General features: G+C 41.1%; 1 protein-coding gene and 1 pseudogene across 2 annotated transcripts in view; both read right to left on the reverse strand.

Annotated features, from left to right (window-relative positions):
* Dock1 (dedicator of cytokinesis 1) overlaps positions 1–13724 on the reverse strand; it is a 502179-nt gene that overhangs the window by 301667 nt on the left and 186788 nt on the right. The gene's annotated exons all lie outside the window — the stretch shown is intronic.
* On the reverse strand, positions 9373–11164 carry LOC147002839 (uncharacterized; annotated as a pseudogene).

Below are 13724 nucleotides of genomic sequence, written 5' to 3' on the forward strand. Positions count from 1 at the left end.
GGGAGAACTACTGTCCAGTACTGTACCCAGCCCTGGATGAATACTAGCTGTTTAAATTATAATTTTTATAATTTGTATAATTTGTATTATTGTATGTGCAATTTGTATTATGAAAGGCCAGGCTCTTTGAATGAATATACAGCAGGAAAATTAATGCCTTCCATTGGCCTTAGACTGGATCTACCCACACAGTAGCTATCCTGCTGCCTGCTCCCAAAGCACAGAATAACATAAGTATTATATAAAAAAAAAAAAAAACCTACTTCATTATTTTATTTTGACAAAAAGTTCAATGTAGCCCAGGCTGGAATGAATCCAACTTATAATCCTATCTCAGTTACCCAAATATTGGATTTATAAGTACATACCATACCATATTCATCAAACAAACAAACCTTCATGTTTAATGAGTCTTTCCCTGGCCTGCATTTCAATCTACAGAAGTTAATTGTTCTTACATGTTAAATCATAGTAGGGCATGAAAAGTACATGCTTCATCATGCCTGGAGATTTTACAACCTATGGTGGCCGTGACAGAAGTCTCGCATGCCACACAGTGGGTATTCCAACTGAGCATGGGCAGGATCCTTTCACAAAGACAGAATATCATATCCAGAAAACCAGTAAAACCAAAGAACTAGCCTGAATCCGTTCCCAGCACAATTAAAAAAATAAGCTTATATTAAAGGAAAAACACATTTATTTTACATGTTTCAAATCAACCATTGACCCATAAACTCTGGAAAACTCTGGGATACAGGCCCACAAGACTGATAGATTCTGACTCATGCCATGAAATTCTTAAAAAGGCGTTTGATGAGTTCACCCATATGAACTTAGCAGATAGTCAGCAGGAGTAAACACCAGCTCTTACAAAGAACACAAGTGGTCAATACAATGTCTCCCCAAGAAAACGGGCGCTAAGAACTCACAGCTGCAAGGTCCAGGATGGTGGTCAGTGGACACGAAGCCAAACTGTTGCATCCAAAGGGTAGAATTTATAACAACTGGATTTAATTTGCTCATTGAGACTCTCATCTGTGTATACCCATATTCCCTCCCTCTCTCCCATCACCCACAATAACTCTCCTTCCTACAGGATATAATCTGTCCTTTTATGATGTGACTGGCCACCATAGGCTTGTATGATTGAATGTATGATCCACGGGTCATGGGACGTTTGGGAAGAATTAGGAAGTTTGGCCTTTTTTGGAGGAAGTGTCCCTGGGGAGCGGGCAATGAGGTTTTAAAAGCCTATATCAAGACAGCATCTCTCTCTCTCCCTACCTCCCTCTTTCCCTCCCTCCCTCCCTCCTTGCCTCTCTCCCCCCTCTTCCTACAGATCAAGACATAAGCTCTCAGCCTCTCCAGACTTGCCCTCATGCTTCCTGCCCTGATAATCATGGACTAACCCTATGAAACCGTCAGCAAGCCTCCAATTAAATGCTTTACTTTATAAGACTTGTCTTGGTCAGAGTGATTCTTCATAGCAATAGAACAAATGACTAAGACACTAAGTACAATTAACACTTTCCATAAGTGCATAGGAGTGCGACATTATTGGACCAAAGAAAACCTGCCAGTGACCACCCCCTTAAAGAATGTCTCTCTCCAGAAGCTAACAATTTTTAACAGACCCTCAGTAAGGGGTGGGGCCTGGAGAGCATCTCCCCCATTAATAGGAGAACTGTGATTGACTATTAATACAACAATACCAACCTTCGATGTAAGGTGGATCCAGTAGTATAGTGCCACAGCACTGCTATGCAGTAATTAACTGCATTCTGATTAGATTTCAGGATTATTCAGCAGGAAGGAATTTCATGCCTAGCACTGTATTCTGGCCAAAAGTCCTTGGCTGTGTAGGTAACAGGCCCTAGGGCAGATTCTATTACTATTTTGCTAAATGGTCATCCTGTCAAACTGCCTTCTAAATGTGTATGTTTACAACCATAGAGCTGGATTTAATTTTAATAAATGAATTGCAAGTTCAGATGTTTAAAAGTGGTGTTTAATCTAGATACTGCAAACAACTGTTAAGAAAAATAAATTGTATTATACATTGAAGACTAAAGATCCAGGGTCTCAGATAGAGTACGAATTTAGCATTTAAATTGTGCTATAAGTCACAACACAATGAACTTCTCAGACTCGGCATGGATAAAAGAATATAAAGCAAGGCATTAGTGAGTTTTAGATAGAATTCAGACTGCAATGACATTCTGGATAAAATATATGACTGACTTACATTGCTTCAAACTACATTTGCTGAGGACTAGGGAATTTAAAATGATATCCAGGGCTCATCGTCTATGTCTGTAGGAAGCACAGGCTAAGGACATAAAACAGCAAATGAAGAGAAGCCCCTCCAATTCTTCACTTTAATGAATGAAGCTAGCTTAAGGCCACAGCTTTTAGACCACTCACCCTATCACAGGGGGGCCCAGGGCTTCTTCATACCTGTCAGTACCCACTGGAGGCATAACAGCAAAAAGCATAGCTGCCATATTTTATTCTGCCATATTCAGATACCAAGGACGGCAACTCATCCCAGAACCCAGGCCAGGGGAAGGCATTGCTATGGACCCACATTCTATACAAATTGCCATGAGGGTGACACCAACCACCTTCCATGCACTCCCTTCGCCACGTTCTGTGATGATTACAGACTCCAATCATTCAACATCTGCTCATCTGCAGCTGTGAGGGCCAAAGCCAGGATGATTAATGCTCTGGTAATGGGCACAGAGTAAAAAATATTAATCTTTATAAAAGGTATTCAACAGGCATCATCGGCTTATAAATGTCCAAGCAGAATATCCGTCTATAACCCCATTACAGCTCTACATTAAAATAAGACACAAAAATGAGAATGAATTTGTCCATTTAAAGCATTCATTTTTATGAACACTGAGTAATGGGCTTCTTAATTTTTAGTTCGGTCACATTAAACAAATGATCCATAAAGTGCATTTAATAACCTTGTGTGTGCTGCATAGAACCGAAAGCCAGAATAACACTTTTAATGAGAATTAAACAGTAAGAGCCATATTAATGGGGAATGCTTGCTATTCATCTTTTATAGACAATCATCTTGTTTCCCTACCATTTAGGAACCCGGTGCCCGTGTTTCAATATGTTCAAGTGATTTCCTCCATCTACACGAGTCTTTAAGCAGCAGCGGCTCGAAGACTCCTAAAAGGGGTCGCAGAAGCCATCTACTGATCTCCAGACTGTCCAGATGCAGGAACCTGGCACATGGTGACAACTGTACTGCTAAGCAAATGCTGAGCAGGCATTAGCCACTACACTCCCAAGTCAGAGAACTTGGTGATAAAAGGCCCGTGCCTGTGCACACTCATGTGGGTATGGGTAAATGTCAAGTACAGAGCCATTTCCTCCAAAGTCATTTGTAAGTAAGAAGTTACGAAGCTTGCAGTGTCAGAAGAAGAAACTACCAGCAAGCCACCCTTTTGGAATGTTGTTTGCAGATCTGCAGGACTAAGCAGATACAGATATCTAGTCCAACATTTCCATTCCTGACAGCTGGGCAGCACCTCGTAAAGTATTCTGGTCAGAACAGTGCCACTTGCCTGTGTGCTAAAAGGATCAGAAATGTGGCAATCTGTGATTCAGCCTTGAGGTACCTAATGTCATGGAATTATAATTGAGAGGATGACAGAGCAAGTAAGAGGCTTTGGAAATTGGAAAGATGAGCAGAGAGGCATGAAGACTGTTAAACAATGGGGAGCAAAACTCAGTGGGTATTGACAATTGCTACCCAGTCTGATGACCAGAATCCCATCCGCAAGGCTCACAAGGTTAAAAGAGGAACCCATCCTTCCAAGTAGTCCACTGGACCCCTACATACACACTGTGGCATGCATGTGTGTGCACACAGAGAAGGACAAATAAATGTAAAATAATACATTTTAAAACCTGGCCAAAAATATTAATCCTGTATTTGGGCATGAGACCTTGCATAGAAGAAGAAATGTTTGTGATTAGCACTGGGCAGTAGACCCTCTTAACCTTTGAGACTGAAGAAGTACAACAGGATAGTAGACGTTCTACTGGAATTGCTGTAGGTATGACGTCTCCTTAGGTGATGGGAAAGAAAAACCAATGGAAAGGCTACAAAATTAGTCCATGTAAATACACGCGTATACACACACACACACACACACACACACACACACACACATACACAAAGCCTAGACTGAAATAGAACAGAAGGAAAGACTGTGTGGAAAATATGGTCATGTGAGCAGTCTACTGTCTAAGTGAAGAGAAGCAGGTCAAAGAGGAAGCCTGTTGATTTGACAAGGAAGTCTACAATTCTGCTTCCCTGAGGAAAAATTCTCATCATATAAGAGAAGAAAATAGACACAAGATCCATGGTCTGGAGGTGATGGGTAGGGTGGTGCATGCTGCTGGCTGATCTAGTAGATGGACAGACACAGCACTTAGTCAGAGTCACATGCCACTCTTGGTGGCGCTAGCAAATAGAGATGAGAGCGGATGAAGACAGTTCACTCTGGAGGAAGGTCTGCGCCCTTAGCAATAGATTTATGTAATGGCTGTTGGGGGGTAGAGTCATGACACAAAATCCTGGCAGGTGCAGACTTTCCACTGGTCCAGGACAACATTTGATAACAGTAAGAGCTAAGTGTTCGGGCCTAGATAGAATCAAGCTTTCCATGTACCTAGTGATAGCATGATTAGGTACAAAACAAATGAGGACAGCCAGTTCTTAGACTGCTCTTCCTACATCTAAATACAAGAACAGAAACAGGAGCCTGCCAGCAGTGGGCTCAAAGTAGGGTCAACAGAGGCTAATATGTAGATTAATAACACCATAAAGAGCTGATGGCTCTAGCAATCTGTTCAGAAACTACAACCCCCGCTACTTCCACCCCCACAGAAAGAGAAGAGAAATACTACTAAAACACAATGGACATATGAGAACACTACCATATGATTTATTTATGCTTAATTTAAAGATGTGGTCATTTATCCATTTATTTGTATTTTTTCCTTCCTTCATATAGCGTTGAAGAAAATTCAGCTTTCAGAGAGAATTACTCATGCAGTGGGCGTGAAACAGTTTAAGGAGTGTGTAGATGATGGATCTGAAACAAGCCAGAGCCTTAATCAGCACCATAGTGCTGGACAGCTCCCTGCCTGAGCCTCTGCTTACATACAGGGCTTCTTATTTAACTCTGACACCCTCATCTGTACATTGAGTTAATTAGTCTTTGCCAACTCTACATTTGTATGTTTATGACTCTGAAGTCTCTCAGAGGAATCAAACTTGCTAACCAAAAGTCCTGAGTATGTGGTCTATAAACTATGGTGGACTTCAAATGGGAATAATTAAGGAACTCCTGTATTGAATAAGCTATTTCTAAAAGTGTGTACTGCTGTAACAAGTGGCCTCTGGACAAACACATGTAATGAAAGACACAGAGAGAGACCTCCAGAGCCAGGGATGGAAAAGGTATTGGGTAAAAGATAAAGATTGAAGGTTTCCTTGAGGCATGGGGGTTGGGAGGAAGCTTGAAAGAGAATGAGATGTTTATATTCCAGCATTATTTAAAAGAGTTAGTCTTCAGGGTTCGCAGCTGGCAACATTCATTAGAAGTCATCAGCACAGCTATCTAATTAAAGTGTGCCAGAATGCCTTATGAGTGGGACATTAAGTGACTGTGGCAAAATTAGCCCCAACCCCTATTTTTCCTCTGTGTACAACATCTATCAAGTTAACAAAACTACTGGAGAATAGTTCAGGGTTTAAGATTTGGTTTTTCACAGTAGAAAAAAAACTCATTCAGTACTGTTTTGATTTGTTGATAGATGAAAGCATTAAAACAATATATTTTATTACGTTCTGAATACACAGTTTCTCGTGTGTATGACCTAACGCAGCAAAAATAGATGAACAGGGCAGTTTTTAGAGATAGCTGCTTTCTATGCAGGGTCTGGCTACTGTGAAGGGCACTCTGACTTCAGGATTTCCTAATCTCAAAGTCCTGTTAAGTATGTGGGCATGGCCCAGGGCCTTCGAAAGACTGCGATAACTAATGCGTCCACCATTAGCAAAGAGTTTTACTCCAATTGATCACTGAGAGAATTATTCACCTTGAAAAGAAGAATGAAACACATCACTGAAACTCCCTTGCCCTGCATTTGAAAGAGGCTTCCTATTATTCAGAACTGAGGATACATAAGCTTCCACAGGGCAGGTGAGCACTGTTGGACAAGGAGTCTGCCCTTAGTTTGATTTCTGTAGCTGTGATAAAAGACTCTTGTCAACATGGAACCTGAAAAGAACAGGATTTATTTAGATTACACTTGCAGGCATTGAGGGCTCAGGGACAGGAAATTAACGTAGACTTGCTTGCTATTCTACCCGGCATTACTTGGAACCAGGGTACCCAGCTAGGATAGGGTCTATCTGCTAAAGGGAAGGAAGGAGTATAAGACCACCAGGGTTTGAGAGAATGGCTCCCTTCCCTCTCCTGCTCACAGCAAGAGTCCATCCACCAGAAAAGCAATAGCCACAAACAAACCAAAGCCCTGCAAGGAAATAACAGGTTTACAACCACCAGGGTATTAAAACACTACCAAGACCAAGACCTGATACTACACTCTAAGACAAACATGGTCATACGTGACTCATCCAATCTCACACTCCCCTCTAAAACCAAACAAGCACAGATACAAGAAAAAAACATGGATCAAGCTATAAAATGAAACCTGTCAATCACCTAGGTCCCTACCAGGGTGGGAAAATGGAAAAGCTAGGTCTGGGAAAACAATGAAACTGTTCCGTGTTAATCAGAACAAGCTTCCCCACAGTCAAGGATCCAGAAGAGCAAGAATGAGTACAAGGAGAAAGCTTCAAAAGGAACCTCCATTTTGTGATGCCCCCCTGCAAACACAGGAAGGACTGTTGACTAGGTTACACAGTGATGCTAGTTAGGTGGACTCACTCCATCCCAATTCCCATGCCATCAACATAAAAACAGTTGGGTGGGCATAAATCCCACACTCAGTGTTCCGACGTTCGATTTAATTACACTAGAACTTTTCATTTCTGTAATAGGATTTAAGCTTTAATTTTTCCCAGCTTTTGTCAGATATGTGGGCAACAACATAATCACATGGGAACAAAGCCACAAATGCACAAATTATGAGATGTCAACCTTTCCCTCTCTTTGTATCTTGCTTTGAAAATCTGCTCGCGCCACACCACAGATGATATTCAAGAGTTGTCACTCTGCGCAGCACATAATCTGTTTAGCCAGCTTTCAAGTAGGCAAGTCACATCAGAGACCAGGCTCGGAAGCCATTACCGCCCATTCATTGGCTCTCCTGCACAGCATGTTAATGAGCCCAAGGCCCTTCACCTCGGCATAGGAGCAAAAACAGGACATCCAACGGCAGATGATGGGGGATGGGTGGGGCAGGCCAACATAAGAACTAGACCTAGACTACATCTTCAGTCTGGAACAATGTCATTCACTGAGTAATTGCTACCTAGGTGTAGTCTCCCCTCCCCTAGGCACACACTGTATAGTCTGAAATTAGCTTCAGAGTCTGACTGCGAGCTCACTATTATGGATGCTGGGTAGTGGGGATATAAGTATATATTCCAGCCTTCATTCTACGCTTTAATATTCTGGTAATTTCCTCCCTTTTTTTCCCACATGAAAGTATACTGAACCCAGAGGCAGGTCCATCCTCCCATATGTGGCTTGACACCATGAAATCCATAAGCCAGAACAGAATACTACAGAGAAGAAGCCTGGCCTCCAACGCGCCAGTTCATATAGCACAGCCTCCTGTGACAACCTATCACTTGTTGTAACCCCACCCCCACCCCCACCACCACCACTGGGTATATCTTCCCTTTCCCTGTCTACAAATGGGAGACGTGGTGAGAGAAAGCCGAAACAGCCTGGGTTTCACTAACCTGGGCCCCCAGGAGCTTGTGTGTGAGAGTCCACGGATCACTACGGTAAAGCAAGGCAGCTGTAGCTATGTACTGTCAAGTTAACACCCACAGGCATGCTGACCACAGGACCAGGCCAGACTTTAATGGCTGGAAACACAGTCCCTCCGGTTATCTGTACAAATATATTTCTTGCCACCAAACACCCCAGACAAGAGAGTGCTCATACATCTTCCACATGATTGCTTAGCTTAAGCTGGCACTGAGTACAATTCCTGACTAGCAACAGGTATTAATTATCACAATCCCTTGCGAGTGTAAATCTGTAAGTACGGCAACCATTCTGAGAAACCTGGAACACATCTTCAAGACTGCTTGAAGCTGTTTTCCCGGAGAACAACCCTAATTAGTGCCCAAAGTGAGTCATTTTCTTGTTCTCAGCTTGGTTCAGAACTGGAGGTGATTTAGGCTGAAGCATAGCCTTTGCCCTGGGGCTCCCACAGTGACCTTGAGGATTCTATCACTGTTGCACTGGGAGCATACCACAAACGTGCAGCACATTCCATAGAGCGGGTGGCAACACCAACTTCTACAAAGTTCTAAGGATCAGGACCCAAGACAGAGAGAAGAAAGCATGAAAAGCGTAGCTGCCATATCTCATCCGAAAATGGCTTGACTTTAAATATTTATACAAATGTGGCACGGACTACTTTATAAAAGTAATGGCATCTTTGTGAGAATAGACCAGCCAGAAGATTTCAGCTGTTCATCTTTTCCCGACAAGGAGAGAAGACAGCAGTTGGCTGCTTGGGAGGACAGAGCCTGCAAATGAGAAAAATGGTGTTGTTCTGTGCTCTCCCAACACAGAAAGATTCTTACCACCAAAACCCATAAATGGGGGAATTTTCATCTTGGCCAAAGCAATCGAAAAGGTTTGAGGGCAGCCACTCAGTGGTCAGAACACATTTAGGAAGCTGATTCTAACATAGGCAGCAGATGCTGATTGGCTGCAAGATGCGACGCTCCAGACTGATTTTGTCCTGGGCTACAAGGTCATTGTGGGTTTAAATACTTCACATATGGCACTTATTAGGCTGGGTACCACTTGCTATAGAGATCAAAATTCAAGGCAGGGCTTGGAGAGATGACTCATTCAATAAAGTGCTTGCCTTGCCTGCATGAGGACCCAGCACCCACATGAAAAGCTGGGCATAGCCACAGGTGCCTACCAATCCCAGAGCTGGGAAGACAAAGGCAGGAAGGTACCTGGGGGCCAATGACAAAATGTAACAAAAGAAAAAAGTTTCACGTTTGGTGAGAAACTGTGTCAAAGGTAAGGTAGAGAGTGATGGAGAAAGGTGTCTGATGCTGATGTTAGCACTCATATACACAGATGCATGTGCACACGCATACACTCACACACAGGCGTTAGCACTCATATTCACAGATGCATTGTACATGTACAGACACACACACCTACAGACACACACACACACATACACACACACACTCACACATAGGCCTTAGCACTCATATACACAGATACATGTGCACACGTACAGACTCACACACACACACACACACACACTCACACACAGGCCTTAGCACTCATATACACAGATGCATTGCACACGTACAGACACACACACCTACAGACACACACACACTGACACACACACAGGCCTTAGCACTCATATACACAGATGCTTGTGCACACGCACACACTCACACACAAACACACACACTCACACACACACTCTCACACAGACCTTAGCACTCATATACACAGATGTGTGTGCACATGTACACACACACTCACACACAGGCCTTAGCACTCATATACACAAATGCCTGTGCACTTGTACAGACACACACACAAATACACACACACACTCACGCACACACAGACCTTAGCACTCATATACACAAATGCTTGTGCACTCGTACACACACGCCTTAGCACTCATATACACAGATGCATGTGCACACGTACAGACACACACTCACACACACACTCTCTCTCTCAAACACACACACACATTCACACACACAGAGGCCTTAGCACTCATATATACAGATGCATGTGCACACGTACGGACATTCACACACACACACAAACACACACACACACCACAAATACATGATAGTCTTATGGTAACTATCACAAGACTCTGACAGAGGCTGTTGCAAATATGCATCCATGAGCAAATTTACAGGAAGGTAATTCACACTTGCCTATAGTCCAGGTAACAGCTTTGGACAGAATTTAATTGAAACCCACTATAATGACCCCAGAACTTCTTGGAATGGTTTGGAATGGGTCATCATGGCCTCTGTACTGTGGTCTGTCAGGATTTCTCCTTAACTTTTTAATACAATTCAGCTCAGGGTAACGCCTTAGAGTCTTTTTATGGCAAAATCCCGTTAGGTTCTAAAAATCGTAATACTTTTTGGAGCCATGTTATCTCTATACAGCCCAGGCTGGTCTACAGTATACAACAATCCTCCTGCATCAGTTGTCTAAGTAGGATAACATTTTTTCTTCTACATATCTAAATTCCTGTGAGTACTCCTAAGAGTATTCTTAGAGTGTAATATTAGCGTTAATATACAAAGGAATTTAAATGTGTGTCTCTCTTTCTTCTTCCACTTTTCAATATGGTTCTTTTATATTCTTCTGCTTGTTGATTTTGTCAACTTTATATAATTTTGTGGTTGTCAGTTTTCAAAATCTCTCACATAGCTTACCATGGACTAAAATTCACTATGTAGCAAAGAATGACCTTGTACGTATGACCCTACTTCCTCTACCTGCCACGTGAGAAGAATTCATAGCAGTATAATTTATGACACCTGGCAAAATAATTTTATTATCCAATGTTGCATAGAACTTTTTAAATTTCAGTTAGGTTCTTGAGCTCTGAGACTGTAAACGTGGTCAGTAAGGAAAGAGAAACACAAAAAAGATCCTTTCTAATCTGAGTTACTCTGGGAGCAGCCTCGATAGAAAATGTTGTTCCAAGATGGCCAACAGCAATGTCCAAGTTCAACAATGTAACAGGTCACCTTAACTAGTTCCATAATATCTTTATTAATATAACAGACTCAACTCCAGAAACAAGTGTGTTTGTATTCTATATTACTGTGTCTCGCCAAACTGTCGATGAACTTAAAACTGAAGTTGCCTTCTGGACTGTGAGCAAACATGCTTGATCAGATGTCATGGCTGGGTTGGGGTATGTTGTCCTATCTTGGATGTTTATGGAACCTGTGATCCCAGTTTGTGAAGGGTGATGACTGCAGGCTGTGAGTTCTAGGACAGCCTCTCTCAGAAACCACAAGGTACAGCAATAGGTGTGATCAAAGAATAAATACACAGAGGAGACTATAACCTTGACCATGACTTCCCATGTAGAGAGAACAGAAATGTCAGGTTGACTTTTTCCTTTGGGGGAAAAAAAGTTGTGAGAAAGTATATGAGATTTCTCAGTCTTCTTAAGAAAACCATGAAAAATTGCTCAAAATTAATAAATTAAGAAAAATAGAGGAAATATTTGTAAGTGCAAATTAAAATGTATTTGTCTTCATATGCTCTATTGGAGAGACTACATATGTGGGAGTAATGGTTGATTTCCATTGTCAACCTGGCAATTTGCAATCACCTGGGAAGGGAGTCTGGGTGTGGGGCTATTTAACAGTTCTCAATCAGTGGGTCTTGATGCCTTTGGGGAGGGGTCCAACAACTGATTCACGGGGGTTACATATCAATTATCCTGTTTATCATGTACTTACATTATAATTCATAATGGTAGCAAAATCATAGCTATGAATTAGCAACAAAAATAATTTCTTGTTGGGAGGAGGGGGTCACCATGACATGAGGAACTGTGTTAGGGGTTGCAACATTAGGAAGATTGAAAACCACTAGGCTATCTAAATTGAATTAGCCTATGGTTGGGCTTCTGAGACACTGTCTTGATTACATTAATTGATGTGGGAGAATCCATGTTAATTGTGGATAGGATCTAGGATGTAAGAGGAGGGACAATGAGCTGAGCTCTCTCAGCTTGTGTTAATTCCTCTTTTCATCTGACTATGGATGCACTGTGGCTCCCTGTTTAAACTCCAGGTGGCCCAACTTCTCAATCATGATGGACTAAAACCTGGACCTGTGAGCTAAATTCTTTTTCTCCATTTGCTGCTTTTGTCTGAGTATTTTATCATAGCAAGCAAAAAAGAAACTGAGAATATGGAATCATTAGCAGATAGGAAAGTCAATTCAAGATGGCCTCCTGTCTAACTTCTTGCTACAAAGAAAAGCTATGAAGAATAGAAAATTCTAGTTCACACACATAACTATATATAAAAGGACCCAAACAATAAGAATTTTTTAAATGGAAATTTTTCATTGAGAAAGGGGCTAATTTTATATAAATCTGAACATTTTAAGGAATAATATAATATGCAAATTAAAGAAAGGAAACAGCTTTTGAGTTAGAAAAAAATGAAGAAAGTTACAACAACAAATACAAAGACATGTTTTGGTTTAAAGATGTTTAAAAAGAAGATTCTTTTGGATTTGAAAAACAATTTAATGAAAATTTAAACCTTCTGCTAAAAAATTAAAATGCCTGTGTTGCTCTAGATAGGAAGGTGGACAATAATGGCAAGGAAGAAATAGAAATATAGTCAACTTATATTTAGAATTATTAAAGAATGTTTATGGAAGGCTGGATGTGGTATGGATACCTTTACTCAAAGCACTCAGGTGGCCGAGACAAGTGGATCTCTGTGAGTTCCAGGCTAGCCTGATCTATAAGGAACTCTGGAATTACCAGAGGTACATAGAAAGTCCCTGCCTCAAAAAAAAAAAAAAAAAAAAAAAAAAAAAATTAAGGAGGAGGAGGAGGAAGAAGAAGAAGGAGGAGGAGGAACAGGTGGAGGAGGAGGAGTCTTAGTAAATCTGTGGCAATTGAATCAAATGAAACCTAATTTCTCTGGGATCAGGATAGCTGAAATTTATTTTAAAAATGTATAGTATATTTTAAAATCCAAACATTGACAAACTGATATTTAAAAAAAAAAATCCAATTCTTAACATAGATCTGTCCAAAGACTGTTTTATCAAGATGATTTCCTGTATTTTCTGGTGTCTTTATTACACTCTTGATTATTTAAGAGAAAATAGGGAATCTTAAGATCACTTATAGGCTGCTGCTGCTGTGTTCTGTGTGCGTGGCTGGTTGGTTGCTCAGTGTGCATGGCTAGCTAGCTGGTTGGGTTCCTTGTTTTGAGACAATGTATCACACTCAATGTTTTCCAGAATGGCCTAGAACTCATGGCAATTTTACCTCAGCCTTCAGAGTGCTAGGTTTACAGGTATGAACAAGACTGGAGGGTTATTAAGTTTGTATTTGTCTTAGAGTCTTTTGGGTGATTATTTTAGAGCTGCATAAACAAATGACTATTATTTTCCCATGATGCTTGGTATTTATTTTTAATGAAAATGTTCTAAAGATCATATAAAATTTATAGAAGCCTGAAGGTCCTATTGTGAGGCTGTCAGTCATGACTGTTATCTTAAAATGATATGTGCAATAAAAATAACTAAACCATGTCAATTGCTAAACTCTCATCAAAGATTAAACTATGAATATTATGTCTTTTTTTTTCAGCCATAGTTTTGATTCTTCTCTGAAACATTTAGAATTAGATTCTGGCAGGGTAGGGGTTGGAGGACCCCTAACACAATTCTCTGGGAACAATA

The sequence above is a fragment of the Mus caroli genome, unplaced genomic scaffold, assembly GCF_978045245.1.
Source record: "Mus caroli unplaced genomic scaffold, Mus_caroli_1 scaffold_8, whole genome shotgun sequence".
Taxonomy (NCBI): domain Eukaryota; kingdom Metazoa; phylum Chordata; class Mammalia; order Rodentia; family Muridae; genus Mus; species Mus caroli.